This window comes from Cryptomeria japonica, chromosome 10 (genome assembly GCF_030272615.1).
Source record: "Cryptomeria japonica chromosome 10, Sugi_1.0, whole genome shotgun sequence".
Taxonomy (NCBI): domain Eukaryota; kingdom Viridiplantae; phylum Streptophyta; class Pinopsida; order Cupressales; family Cupressaceae; genus Cryptomeria; species Cryptomeria japonica.
In genome coordinates, this window is record NC_081414.1 from 272133248 (window position 1) to 272146546 (window position 13299).

Below are 13299 nucleotides of genomic sequence, written 5' to 3' on the forward strand. Positions count from 1 at the left end.
TAAAGCATAATTATCAAAAAAAAAAATTATTATTCTTTGGTCCATTTTTGTCAATTATATTGATCATTTTTTCTCTCAACCGGACACTTAATTCCTCTATACAAAGGATGGCATTGAGTGGAAGACAGTAGTGGTACTTTTTCAACCAATTGGACGCCCATGTATGTGCATTAAATGAGATTTTTCTCCCCTGCAAGGAAATTATTTTTAGCTTTTAAATCAATATTGAATAGTAGAATATAAATATTTTAAACTTAAAGGCAATATATGTTAAGGTGAGGTAATTAGATAAATTTATAGAAATTTTCTTCATTTGAAGTAAATGTATGTTATTAAATAGGAAATAAAGTAGAGCAACATATATCTACCATTTCTCTTATCATAACAAAAAAAATGATGCTAGGTTACATGATGTATATTTAGAAAATGCTACATATTTCAAAATTTTCTTCATTTGAAGTAAATGTATGTAGTTAAATAGTAAATAGAATAGAACAACGTATATTTAGCATAATTAAAAAAATGATACTTTAATATTAAATTATTATTAAGATATTAATTAAATTATATATATTAATCAATATTAAATTATTATTGAGATATAACTATACTTTTATGTTTTTATATTTCTATTAAACTCTTCATCATTCAAAACAAAAATCTATTAAGTCTAATTATTGTTATATTATTATATATTTATATTACTATATTACTCATAGTGAGAATGTGTAAATAGTTTTGTAAAAAATACAGATGAAGAAGCGATACAAGGATGTTAGCAATTATTATCATGGTTGAAAATCACACATTTATTAATTATAATTTATTTCATATTATTTGAAGAAATATATATTACATCAATTATCTTCTAAATATTTTAATCTATTTTCTTCGGCCTTTCGCTTTGCAAGTTGTCTACCTTTTTGCATTTTTTCATAAGGATCAAATGAGAATGTTGGCATTATTCTGAGACATTCTAAAGACTTTACATGAGACAATGTCACGAATGTTAATCATGTATTTTCTCGTGGTCCTATATCAATTGTGACTTTTGATAGAGTCAACCCTTTAGATTTATGTATTGTTAATGCTCATGCCAATCATAATGGTAATTAAAGTGTTCTGCCTCTTTATATTGTTGTTATTGGAATTGTATTTGGATGATGATTGTCAAATGGTATTCTTGAATAATTGTCAAATTTAACCATGACATATGTTGTTGGTTCGGGTGGAGAACTACCTAGCTTGTAGATAATCTTTCAAATATATACAGAGATCTTTAATGTATACACAACGAATGAATTCAATTTGAAAATAGAGAGATAATCTTAATACACAATTGAAGATTGGAATACATTGATAAGATAATGAAAAAACATATATGAAGAAAGTATGAATGATAAACTAATGTTAGAATATGTAAATTATTATATACCTTCAAAGTTACACACTAACATTATCTTTTTCTTTCTGCAGCTTCCTTAAAATCCACAATGACTTTTTATTCTTTTGTAATTAAAGGTAAATAAACAAACTTTGTCGCGTTAAATAAAGTATAAATATTTTTTTCTAAATATAGAGTAAATTTATCTATTTCAATGCATGGAAATGTCTTTTTATAACTGGTAGTTATGCATTACATATTGGATATCTAACTTGCTACAATACTACACATGCAATTTATTTTAATATAAATTGTTTAATTTATTTTAATTTAAGTTATTTAAAATAATTTAGATTATTTTAATTTAAGTTATTTAATTTATTTTAATTTGAGTTATTTAATTTAATTTAGGTTATTTTAATTTAATTTTCATTATTTTAAATTGTTTAATATAATTTATTATTTTATTTTATTTTATTTACATTAATTTAAATAAAACCTAGTATATATTTTATTAATTTCTATTTATATAGAGAGTAAAATAATAAAAAATTTAAATATTTAATTTGAGAACTCTTATTATAACTATTGGTTGGATTAAGGTTATTTAAAGTATTTTTATTACAATACTACACATGCGATTTATTTTAATATAAGTTATTTAATTTAGTTTAATTTAAGTTATTTAATTTTGTTTATTTAAGTTATTTAATTTCATGCATTAATAATTGGATATAGTCGAATAAAATTAAATATTAAACTTATTCTAACTCGTTACAATACTAAGTATGCAATTTATTTTAATTTATGTTATTTTATTTTATTTTATTTAAGTTGTTTTAATTTTTTCTTTTTTTCTTTTTTTTTTTTTTAGGCAAGCGCTATCTTTATGGGGATAGATCCTTATATTAAAATGAGACACCAAATTACATGAGATTTGCCTTACAGATCGTCGTGTTACTACTTCCTTACTAGACTACATCCTTTTGATAACTACATCCCAAACCTTATAACACTTCCCTTTATAGCCTACATCTACCCCAAAACATTCAAGATGAAAAACCTCATGAAATTCTATCTTCCGTATATCGACTGAAGTATGATAGCAAGCAATTCTCCAATTTCCACTATTGTCACGGTAGATGACTCCGAGAGCCAATTGTCCTCTGAATCCAGCAATCTTTGAAAGGGGGTCAAATTCATGTTTATAACCCCTACCCGATATACCTCCTAGGCATCTTCAATGAAGGATTTCTTCCTTTCCTTCTCTTCTTTTTCTTCGTCAATCTCCTCATCCTCTTCAGATTTTGAATCCTCTTCAAATTTGGAGAATATGTAATTAGCATGGTTGAAGTATAGGCCCAAAACACTCACCCATTTGTTTGCTTCTAGGTCCAAAATGGCATTAGCAATGACCTATCCATCCATAGCTCTAATGAATCCATCTATTCTTGGGATGCACACCTCCTTAGAATCCAGAACATCCACCAAAGGACATATAACGACTTCATAAACGACCTGTCACACCAATGCCTTCCTTCTCCTAGGATTTTGTCAACCAACCTCCACACAACATCAAACACTCGCTCATCAGAGAAGAAAAGCCTTTTGCAGTGGACTTGGATAGACTTATCCCTGCACAAAAAACTCATCCCAAAATGGTGCACCATTATTGTGACTAGGATAGCTACAATCGCCTTGGTTATTCTACTCCCTAGTTGCCCTTTCAACCAAATACAAGATATTCATTCCTCCATTGATTTCTACTTCTTTGTGTTATGTTCTTCTTGCATTAACTTAACTCTAAGAGACTAGAATGTTTTGCATCGCTTCCAATATCTTCGATGACTCCTACAACCTTGTTCGTAGTCATCTATTCTCTTGTAGGCTTTTACTATTTTATTTACACCAAAGTAAGAAAATAGTCATGCCCTCCATAAAAAACATCAGAGTCATCCTATTATTCGATCCTTGACCGAGCAATGACCAATCTGTCAATCTCCACAACGACACTCAAAGAATCTTGTATAGGATTTTCCTCTACCATATATCTTCTGAGTACCATTTTTGATCCCTATGTTTGCCAACTCATTCGCTAACCCGTTCCCCTCTCTATAGGTATGTTGGAGTCTTAGATCTATCAATGAATTTAGTAGTTCATTGATTCTAGGAATCCATGTGTCAAGTTTATAAATTCTACGGACGTCGCCAACCAGATCTCCTCGATGCTTAATATTGCTTAATTTACTAGACCTATGTGTTGGGCGACACCATCTGTATTGATGGTGGCATGGAAGTCACCCAATTCCTTGTCGGGCCAACCTTTATGTAAAGTGGAAAATTCCCCACCTAGGAGAGAGAAAGGAATCACTAGGATGATTTTCACTTGGGAAATACTTTACATTCAAAAGAGGGGTTGAATCCACTAGATCCAAATCCAAGGGAAACAAGAATGTGAATTCTAAGTGGATTGCAAGTGTTGGAATGTAATTTGCCCTCTTTTGTAAGTAGAAGAGTTGACTTGTTGACTATGCAGAAAAGAGAGATAAAATGGGTGAAATGAGAAGCTATCAGTTCAAGATCGTGTTTTAGCTTCAGATCTGAGATATTTAGACTGATACAGATCTGCCCTGCAAATTTGGATAAAAGTCATAGGGACCTTATTGAAAGTGCACATGGTCCTCCGAAAAATTTGTGAAACGAAAAGGGTTTTTTCGTCTCTGCAAATGAAGCCCAAACCTACAATTACAGTTGCGCACCTACAACCTACACACAAAAAAGAAGGGAAGAAGGGTTGTGGATAGGGTTTTGCCTCAGTCAAACCCTGGTTGAGGAATCAACCTTGAAAGAAAGTAATTGCAAATGCTTAAATGTAAATGATGGAAATGTATACCTTGTAGATCTGCAATTTGTTGATGATGATTGCTTTGCTTCTTGAATGTAATCACAAGTGTTGCATGAAATGACATGTAACATGACAAAACCCTAACACACACATATGCTTGCAAATGAATGTTGTAATATTGCTCCAATGGATGAATGAAGAAGACACATGAAGAAGGATACTTGATGGATGCTTGAAGACTTGAATGCTTTATGGAGACCTTTCACTTGAATTTTGTGTATTTCTTGTCTCTTTCCTCCTTCTACAAATGAGAAGACAAACTCCCTTTTATACATGCCTTAGAGAATTAATTCATCTCACCAAAGGTCGACATCGAGGAAGTTTGGAATCCCGAAATGTAGATAGGACCCAGGGGACCTATCTTAAGGCCACCCTAAGAGGGGATAGGGGCGCCACGCCCCTGTCCTACCCTATCTTGGGGTCTGGATAAGGTCCTAAGGCCATCTCAGGGATTAAACAAGGAGGGGTTCAAGGTGAAAATGCAAAGAGAAGTCTTAGTTGGGAAGGAAGATGTTGTCGCCAAGGTGAGGAACTCAAATGTGGTTAAAATTGCTAGGGTCATAATTTTATGACATTACATTTAGCCCCCACTTTAGTGGGAGTATGAATTACACCAATATTGCAAGTAAAGTAGAATAAATAGAGATGAAGATGAGAGATATAGAGCAATACCACAAGGAGTATAAGATGTCACTAGTCTTGAGGAACAAAGCCCCCAATCTTAGGATCTTAACTCACTCAAACATATGCAAGAGCACACAAAAACAACAAGGAACAAGACACACAAAACAAAACAAAGCGCAAAAGAACACAATGAAGACAAGACACAAGACCAAAAACCAACTAGTTGAAGAGACCTTAATATCCAAATGTCTCAACAACTAATTGAAATGAAAAGACAAATGCCATCACATAAACACAAGTGATCACATAAAAGAACAAAGCTGACATCATCAATAGTAAAACTATGGGTTCATGAGAGGAAGAAGAGAGAGGACATGAATACACACATTGGTGATCCATGAGAAGAAAGGCGAACAAGAGAGAAACCATGGACATCTTGCCCCTAAAACTAGGTGATCCATGGAGAGAAAGACATGGAAATCTAGCCCCCAGAGTCTGTCTGGGTGATCCATTCAGAAAGAGGACATGCAAATCTAGCCCCTAGAGTCTGTCTAGGTGATCCATGTAAGGGAGGAGAGTGAGGACACCATTAGTTCCACCCAACCCCATGCATGTGTGTGCAAGTGAGGTTCGAAGCGCCTCATAGGAGTCTATGCCCTAGTACGCTACAACCTGTATAAGATGTATAGTGCAAATGTCAAGAAAGGCGTGACATCTCGCTCTAAGAGTTTGTGCTCTGGTTTCGAGAATAATCACCCTACATAAGAGAAAAGTGACATCATCTCGCTCTAAGAGTCTATGCTCTAGTTCTGAGAATGACCCACTGTACAAGGAAAAAGTGATGACATCTCGCTCTAAGAGTCTGTGCTCTGGTTTCGAGAATGACCCAATGTACAATAAATGAGAGAAGTATAGTACAAAGGAGCGGTGTGGGTGCCCCCCCTCCCTTAAGATGTCAACATAGGTTGATGTTGATATCTTAAGGAAAGTAGAACAAGGATACCTACCTTCAACACAAAGAAGATATCCATCATGCAACAATATCATTAATCCAAGAAAGAGAGGGAATACTCTTCAAGAAAGGGTAAGATAGTTGAAAAGAGATATCTTGTTGTAAGTGTAAAGGAGATCCTTGAAGGAAAAGAGATCTTTGTTCGAAAGACATCTACCCCCCAAGAGGAGTTGTCTTGGACAAATATAACATCTTCTAGAATGGAGCAAAGAAGAGAACAAGAATTCAATCCTTCCTCCTATTGCCAGGTAAGAGGGATTCTTAATGAAGGATGACTCACTCTTATCCCAATGGGGATGGGTGAATTTATTATAGATGTACATTACCAAGTGTGAAAGAGATTGTAGTCAAGGACTTACACCTCTTGTATAAGAGATAACCCTTGAGTGAACAACAACAATTCCACACAAGGAATGACATCAAGTAATAAAACTCACACCATCCACAACATAGGAAAGAGTGGATCCTTGGAGAAAGAGAGAAGTATAGAGATAGTTGCCCCCCAAGTGTAGGATAGTGAGAAGAATTACACAATTTCTAGAGAGATATTACTCATAAGAGACGTATTATTTCAAGCAAGGAATACATCCTAACCAAGGAACAACCATGTGCTCGCATGAAGGATAACTCCATTCAAGAAAGGACATCAAGTTATGAATAACACAATAGAAGAGGTAATTTTCAAAGAGAGAGAAAGAAGAAGATTCACAAAAGTTCTCCAAGGAGATATTGTTCATAATAGATGTACCATTTCAAGAAAAGGAGAAGATCCCACTCACAGAACAGACATGCGCTCGCATGAAGGAAAACTCCATGCAAGAAAGGACATCAAGTTAATGAATAACGTACTCCATAAAGAAAACAATGAAACCTTAGAAAGAAAAAAAGGAATATTCTTGCCCCCAAGCATAGAGGCAAGAATAAATAGACTATTACGTTGCTCGCTAAGTATGATTGCACCTAAAATTGTACCACCACGAATGACAAGGAGCCCCCAATATGTAGGCTAACTATGTCACATAGCGAGGAGCAACATAATAGGAACTTGAATGTTATTTTAAATGATCATGATGAATATGCCATTCATTGTCAGATGTTATTTTTAACATGCATGAATCAATGTAATGTTGTATTTGTATTTTCAAAGCTTGACACTCATTAGTAGAATGACCATGGGTTTGATGATATTTACAAAAAGAATAATTTTGAGAATGTTGTTTATGTTTTCTTCTTTGTTTAGGACAAAGAGGAGATATGAAGTTGGAATTTAGAAGATTGGTCAACACATTTTATTATTGTAACTCAAAATTAGAATGAGAAGGTGTGGATTTACAAGACAATGGAGAAGAAGATGTTGACAAAGGAAAGTGTAATTTCTCATGACTTTGTCGCTCACATTCAAGCATTTGTCCATTGCATCTATGTGTATGTTCAAAAGAGGGTTCACTCTTAGGGGGAATTGGATTGAAGTTTAAAGAGGCCCAATCAATTTCAAGATTTGTGGTAAGAGAAAAATTTGGAATATGAAATTTAGGCATCTTAGACTTTCTAGAAAAGGTAGGAGTGAAATCTAAGAACCCATGTAACTTGAAATTGAATAAGCAAAATAAAATAAGAACTTCATATGCACTTATGATCAAACAAGAAACTCATGTCATTTAACCATAATAATGTTCACCCCATACATGCATAGAAAATTGAATAAAGGAGGGAAAATGGATTTTGAATTGCAAAATTGAAATTGGAATTTTGAAATTTGAATTTGAAATTGTGAAATTTGAAACTTGCAAAATAATTGAATATTTCAAAATTTTAGGAAAAATGATTATTCAATTAAATGAACAAATTAATTGAAAGAATAATAATGCAACCCCCTAGGAAACTAAAATTTTAAAATTGAAAGTTGTTGAATTGAAATTTTAAAATTTAAAATTAAGGTTGTTCTTAATTAACCACTTAATTTTAAACTATATCTTGAAATTTTAAATGTTGAAAGTGGAGATTGTTTTTTATTTTAGAGGGATCAAAATTCGACAAAATCAGCCAATTTTCTGGATTTAAGAAATTAAATACAGTCATAATAGTCTCCCAAAATTTCAAGAAAAAAGTCAGGGACCGAGTTGAAAGTGCACACCCGATCCTCCTAACTTTTTTGGGAATTTTCAGGGATGAAAGCTACGATGATTTGAGAGCTAAACCCCCCAAAAATTGATTGATTTTATGATCTCTAGATAGGTGAAATTAAGGTTTGAATGTTGAAATAGGACCCTATTAGGGTTTTGAGAAAAATGAGGAATTGAATTGCAAATTTGAAAAAGCTCACACCTAATGGATAAGGTCACCTTAGATGATGTTTAGAAAACTGAAATTGTGGGAAAATGATTGAGATTTGCACAAAATCCAATTAATTTTGAAAATTACGGTTTTAGGACCTAACCACTTAATTTTTAAATTTTGAATTTTGGAAAAAAGGAGGGAAATTGAAATTTTGAATTTTTGACAAGAAAACAAGTATGAAAACAGTGATAAATCTGAAAATGGAAGTAAGATCCAAGTTTTGCACAAATTCAATTTCAAATCTAGATTTTTTGTAAATTGCAAGAAAATCAAACATTCAATTTTGAATTTGTTTTCGACCTTAGGAGGTTTAAAAATTGATAAAGTACGACAATTTTCTAGATTTAAGCATAAAAGTATAGTCAATTCCGTCTCCCGAAATTTTGGGGAAAAAGCCAGGGACCGTGTTGAAAGTGCACACGGTCCGACCAACTTTTTTCAAAATTTTCAGGGATGATAGATATTATGATTTTATTGTAGAATCCAAAAAAATAGTTGATTTGGAGATGTCTAGATCGGTCAAATTGGCAATCAAAGGTCGAAATAGGAGATTCTTAAAAATTACGGTTTCGCTTTTTAACCACTTAATTTTTAAAAAGAAAAGACAGTTTTGAATTGCAATTTTGAAATAAAAATTAGATCTGAAACAAGCAACCAAAATTCTATACTTCACAAGCTTAATTTACTCAAAATGAAAAATTAGGGTTTTTATGCAATTAACCTCTAAATTTTGCAAAAAGATCAAACTTGGAAATGAAATTTAAAAGTTCAAGTTGCAATTATTCACATCTAACAAATAAGAAATCATAATTAAGATGTAAGACGTCGGGTTCACCAAAATGTAAAGTGGAAAATTGAACCCTAGTGAATCCCCACCTAGGAGAGAGAAAGGAAATCACTAGGATGATTTTCACTTGGGAAATACTTTACATTCAAAAAGAGGGGTTGAATCCACTAGATCCAAATCCAAGGGAAACAAGGATGTGAATTTTAAGTGGATTGCAAGTTTTGGAATGTAATTTGTCCTCTTTTGTAAGTAGAAGAGTTGACTTGTCGACAATGCAGAAAAGAGAGATAAAATGGGTGAAATGAGGAGCTATCGGTCTGGGATCACACTGTAACTTCGGATCTGGGATATTTAGACTAATACAGATCTGCCCTACAAATTTGGAGAAAAGTCGACAGGATCGTGTTGAAAGTGCACACGGTCCTCCGAAAAATCGACAAAACAAAAAAAGGGTTTTTTTGTCTCTACAAATGAAGCCCAAACCTACAATTACAGCTGCACACTTGCAACCTACACACATAAAAGAAGGGAAGAAGGGTTGTGGATAGGGGTTTGCCTCAGTCAAACCCCTATTGAGGAATCAACCTTGAAAGAAAGTAGTTGCAAATGCTTAAATGTAAATTTGATGGAAATGTATATCTTGTAGAAGTGCAATTTGTTGATGACGATTGCTTTGCTTCTTGAATGTAATTACAAGCACCACATGAAGTGGCATGTAACATGACAAAACCCTAACACACACATATGTTTGCAAATGAATGTTGTAATGTTGCTCCGATGGATGAATGAAGAAGACACATGAAGAAGGAGACTTAATAGATGCTTGAAGACTTGAATGCTTGATGAAGACCTTTCGCTTGAATTTCGTCTATCGTGTATTTTGTGTATTTCATGTCTCTTTCCTCCTTCTGCAAATGAGAAGACTAACTCCCTTTTATATATGCCTCAGAGAATTAATTCATTTCACCAAAGGTCGACATCGAGGAAGTTTGGAATCCCGAAATGTAGATAGGACCCAGGGGACCTATCTTGGGGCCACCCTAAGAGGGAGGGACAGGGGCTCCATGCCTCTATCCTGCCCTATCTTGGGGTTCGGACAGGGTCCTGAGGCCATCTCAGGGCTTAAACAAGGAGGGGTTCAAGGTGAAAATGCAGAGAGAAGTCTCAGTTGGGAAGGAAGATGTTGTCGCCAAGGTGAGGACCTCAAATGTGGTTAAAATTGCTAGGGTCGCAATTTTATGACACTACACTTTCCTCAACCCTTCCCTCGATGGATCTCAAATCAATCAAAGTCTCAGTCGATTCATCTATGACAATTTCAATCCCTTACTAAATGCCTTGGTTAGCCAACCAATCGACAATTATTTATTTTTATTTATAATCTATAATAAAAAAAAATTAAATATTTAATTGAGAACTCTTATTGTAATTCATTGACCGGATTAAAAATATTTAAATTTTTTTTATTGAAATTATTATAATTTTTTTAATTACATTTATTATTTTATTTTTATTATTACTATTTAATATTAAACTGATTATAACTTGTTACAATATTACATCTACAATTTTTTTTAATTTAGGTTATTTAAAATTATTAAAATTATTTTTATTTAAGTAATTTTAAAACTAATTGTAATTATGGCAGGTGTCATACAATATGACAAGTGTCAATTTTAATCATAGGGGGTTTTTAATCATGTATATCTATCAATCCATTATGTGAGTATTAATATGCCTCTTGACGTAATAATTCTTAATTAAGATAATTTTGAATTATTGTTATTTTGAAATTATATTATTTTAATAATATTTACATAATATTATAACTCTTATTTCAATAAAGAAATATAGATAATTATAATAGAGATATATATTTTTCTTAAAAATATAATTATAAAATTAATTTTAAATTTAATTATTAATTATTAGTTTAAAATTATATTATTTTAATTATATTTAGGTAGTATTAATTATAACTATTAATTATTATAAAAGTGAAAATGGATATTTTTTTAATGATTAGATATAAATATTTAAATTTATCATAAAAAGTTATTAAATTATTTTGTATACATTACATTGATTTAAAAAATTATGATTTTCAAAAAGTATTAAAAATAGAATGATTTTGACCCGTTCATGGGTTTCCAAGGGTTCATCCTTCGTGTGGGGAGCATAAGCAGGTGGAGGAATCGTGGTCTAAGCCGGAGCTGGGTTGGATTAAAATAAATTTTGATGGGGCATCTAGGGGTAACCCGAGCATTTCTGGGGTAGGATGTGTTGCTCGTGATGCAAATAGGGTGATCCTCTTTAAGGGAGCGAAGAGACTACAAGATGGGACTAATAATCACGCAGAGGTACAGGCTGCATTATTAGCAGTTGAATTGGTCATTAACATGAAGACCCCGAAGGTGCACCTGGAAGGAGATTCTAAGGTTGTGGTGAATGCAATTATGAAAGGAGTAACCTCGAGCTGGCGATTAAATAAATTCATAGCTCTGATTTGTTCAAAATTGAAAAATATCAAGATTTTCGGATATCTCACATTAGGAGGGGTGGAAATGCTTTAGCGAATGCCTTATCAAACATGGCATGTGAAATGGATAAAGGAGTGATGAGGTGGTGGGATAAAGATGATGTCATAAAACAATGTCATGTTTAAAATGTCTCGTGCCATATAGTACCACTGAGCAAATTGAAGTGTGCAAGAGCATGTTTTCATTCTCTGCTCACGAGCCTAGGTTAGTTCAGCTGACACTGGCAATTAATGTTGATGAACCCTGCAATGATGGCAGAGGCGAAGATAGACTCATTAATAGAAATAATGAGAATGAATGCCCATTCAATGCAGATGGTGGGAGCTCTCCTAGGATTGAGAGAGTGGTTTATTGACAGAGAAAGGCAATTTTGTGGTTAGCAAGAGTAATGGAGGCCAATTTCACACTGAAAACTAACAAAATGATGCCGACATTTTGGGGGCCGATTTCAGAGAGACAGTTGAAGACCATGTTCAGGTCGCATGAGCCATTTTTTCTGAAGGCTGTGCAGTTGGTGTTGGGAGAAGAGTTGGCTGTAATTGGCCATAGGTATAGAACAAGGGCAGACATCTATTCTCTTATAATGGCATGAGGGCTCGAATTGGACTCCTCATGCATAAAGGTTCGAAGAGTAATGCAGTGCAATAGTGTCGCATGAATACCTGGAGAATATGGAGTCTTTGTTGGAGTGGGCGGTACCAGGTCAGGGGTTTGATATGTCAGAAGGAATTCCGAAGCAACTTGTTGAGCTTAGGGGTAGACATATGTAAATTCCTTTTCTTAGATGGAGAGAAGAAGTGAAGGCCCATTTTCGAGAGATGAGGAAATGGGGACGGGAGGCTCTGAAGTTGTATGTCCAAATTATAGAGCTAGAGGAGATCATTAGGCAAGCACACGCAATAGAAGGGGATGAGGAAGTGGATGGAAGGATGCAGCGACCAAAGACCAAATGCTTATCTGCGGAATTGGCAAAGAAAAATGTGCCTTTGGCAATTCTCCCGAACGAAGGAGGAGGCGGGACAGGTGGAGAGGTAAGCATTGCGACTGTGCAAGAGGAGGAGGTGGAACGAGAATGACCAGGCTGTGGCCCTAGGTACCTCTATTTTTTTCTTTTTTAGTCTGCTTTGTCCATGGTCTTGGTTATTTAGTATTGAAAACTTCATGCTTTTATTTATTTTTCAGTAGTGTCGTATGAACTCTGAAATGCCAGTTAATTTTTGTATGGAAAGGATGTAACAAACACCCGTTTGAGCTTGGTTAACTATAATTTGGGTGTGGGATGACAGTTTGGTGGTTTACTGGTTGGTGGGATTGACTTCTAGTTTTGTTGGGTGGTTTGGTGGTTTTTTGGGTGGTTTGATGTTTAAAAACCTTTGTTGATACTGTACTACTTTAATTTTATAATATAAGAAACATACATATTACCGATAAAAAAAAATAGAATGATTTCAAAAAATATATTAAAATATAATTATAAAAAATACATATAATAATTAGATTTATTTATTTTTAATAGAAATATTTATAGTTAATTTTTTATTTTATTTTATTTAAACAACGTGAATCAAATTCTTTTATTTTATTTTATCAACAAGTGCTATCAAGATGGGGATAGCGCCCTATATTAATCCAAAAGAGTCTTACATAACAAAATTTTTTGAACAACCACAGCAAACTTCAAAGAAAATTACAAATTACATATAGCTTATT